Source organism: Condylura cristata, unplaced genomic scaffold (assembly GCF_000260355.1).
Source record: "Condylura cristata isolate star-nosed mole 26May11 unplaced genomic scaffold, ConCri1.0 scaffold00025, whole genome shotgun sequence".
In the NCBI taxonomy this organism is placed as follows: domain Eukaryota; kingdom Metazoa; phylum Chordata; class Mammalia; order Eulipotyphla; family Talpidae; genus Condylura; species Condylura cristata.
In genome coordinates this window covers 28,621,910-28,624,631 of record NW_004567126.1, presented here as the reverse complement: position 1 = coordinate 28,624,631, position 2,722 = coordinate 28,621,910, and positions in this window count along the sequence as shown.

Sequence of the window (2,722 nt, the reverse complement as noted above, 5' to 3'; positions counted from 1 at the left end):
GGTGGGGGTGGGGCATGATGATGGCCTCGCCTCCACCAGCAGATTTGGGTGCTTGAAGTCTGGACCATGCCCCCCACATCATCCTGAGACCCCTGAAGGCAGACTCATGTCTCCGCCAACAGACTGTGAGTCTGGGTGTCGGGGCCACATCTCCGCCAGCAGACGGGGTGCTTCAGCGAGCAGGCGGCCATGTTTCTTCCACCTGACCAGTCCCTCCAAGGCCTCCCCTCAGGCCGGGTTCCTGGGCTCCAGTCTCTGGCAGGTGGGAAGAGCCTCCAGTCAAAAGCCTGCCTCCCCACCAGTGTGAAGCCTAGTAAGGAGCCGGCCCTATCTCCTCCCCACACTGGGGACTCCTGAAGGCCAGACCAAGCCCCTCCCTTCAGACTAAGTGAGAAAAGGCAGCTTCTAGGAGCTTCCGAGGACAGAGGTTTTCTGGGTTTTCTCTCCTACATGACTAGGTGTCCTAAGGCCCAAGTCTCCCCCAGCTTAGGAGTTTTTAGGCCCCACAATGAGCCGCCCCAGCTGGTCTGTATTCCGGGACCTGGGAACCCATCCACCCTCCAGACTTGGGGACTGGGTTGGGCGGGGGGAGAGAAGGGGCTGTTCCCTGAAGAAAGGGTGAAGGGACCATCTTCCCTGACATCCACTAAGTGTATATTGAGCATCTACTGTCCCACGTTACAGGCCGCCACTCAGCCATGGAAAGGGGGGCAGCTCTGTCACTACCATGGGAGGGACCCTAAGCATGCGATGCTCAGGGAGAGAAGCCACACGGTGTGTGCCACAGATGGCATGTCTATGATGGGCCACAGACTGGGTTTGTGGGCTGGGGCTGGGGATTTGCGGAGAATGGAAGTGACTGTTAATTGGGTACAGGTTTCTTTTGGGGGTAATGGAATGTTTTGTGATTTGTGGTGATAGCTACACATCTTGTGAACATAATAAAAGGCATCAGAGTGTCCAGAAAAGAAGGGGCCTCAGCACACTGTCAGCAGGGGGCTGCGAGTCTCCATTTCACATAAGCAGAGCCCAGGTCCGTAGTTAGGGGCCTGGGGTCCCAGAAGCAGCCCCACCAGAAAGGCGCCTACCAGTTTTGGGGAGGAGGGGAGTCCGCTCAGCTTAGCACCCCCATCCCACTACCTCCTCACCTCTGTCCTGCAGCCACCCTCTGCTTCACTCAGAAAGCCAGACCCAGAGGTGATGAGGCTACTCGAGATTGCCCTTTGAGGCACCAGACCCCAAGCCTAGCTCTTCTCTCACCCACCATCTCTGGGCCCTCCCTGCACCCCGCTTCTCTGCTGGGGTGGGGTAGGACAGACCCAGGAGAAGCTAGCTCAAAAGCACAGGAAAGTCAAATGCCGTTTGATTCTGCCTCAGGGCCCCTGATTACTATTCCTGACACACACTGTAATTAGAAGGCCCCTTTCAAATATTTATGCCTCAGACGCCGCGTATTTACCCGACAGAGAGAGGACTTGGATTTGATGAGATCTGTCATCAGCTCATCGCTGAGCAGGGAATTGCCTGGTGGCTGACAGAAAACAGGACAATTACCCACTGTGCTCCCTGGCAGTCCCCAGGGGTGCACCGGGGTGCCTGTGGCCAATCCGGGAGGGGGAGGGGCAGGATGGGGGCTTGTGAATGTGCTAAGGTGGGGAGGACCCAGCTCAACAGGTTCTAGTCCAAGCAGAAGAGCGGAGGGAGGGGACAGCTGGAAGCCCCTGCTGTATCTTGTCAGCTCTGGACCTCAGTTTCCCCATCTGGAAATGGTGCTCACAGCAAAGAAAGACTCTGGAGGTTTTGGATGCCACCCCAAGCCAGGCCACCTCCTGGCTGCAGCGGAGCTGTGAGCAAGTCCCGCCCCGCTCTGCCTCAGTTTCCCCCGCAGTAAAATGCTAAGGCTGGGTGATAGCTCACGGCCGTCCACCCTTCTGCAGGTGGGCACTCTGGTTATCCTTTTCGAAGCCCCAGTCCTCAAATCAGAATTCGCTCTGATTTGTGCCGGGCCTGCCTCGCCTCTGAACCCCAAGCACCTGCTTTCCCTGGGCAGAGAGGAGGACTCTGGGCGCCATGCTTCCTGGCCGCCGCCTCTTACTCCAGGCGTCTGGGGACCTGAATAGGCTCCCCATTGGGGGGAGAGAAGAACGCGTTTGTGCTGGAATTAGTCAGCAGCCCCTTTTTCTTCTCTCCCCCCACCCCAAACCTAGTAGTGTCTTTGCGCCCTCCCCCACAGCTGCCACTGCCCAGAGACAGCCTGGACAGGGGACTCCTCTCCCTTCTGCCCGCTCCGCCCCCCTCCCCCCAGAAGCCACAAAAGGCCAGATGCTGAGGCCAGACGCCAGGCTCTGATACCATCTCCCTCACCCTGGCCAGCTGCCCCGGCCCCAAGCTGCACACAGCAATTGGTCCCATGAGGAGGGGCGGAGGGAGAAGGGCGCTCTTGGGGGGCGGCGCCGCAGCCCGTCCCTCGCCTTGACCTCTGGAGCAATTATTTTCACACCCCAAACTCCGGCTCGGTTTGGCGGTCAGGTGCCCGCGCGTTCAATTTCCATCAATCGTGGTCACTCTCACCCCCTCTACTGGTCAGTCTCTCCCCGTCTGGCGGTCCAGTCCCGCTCCCCCCGCCATCCGTCCCCATTTCCCGGCCCATTTCCACCTCCGGGTCCTCTCCCTTTGACTCTCCCGAGCAAGGTCAACCGGTGCCGATCCGCACCTCCCGCGC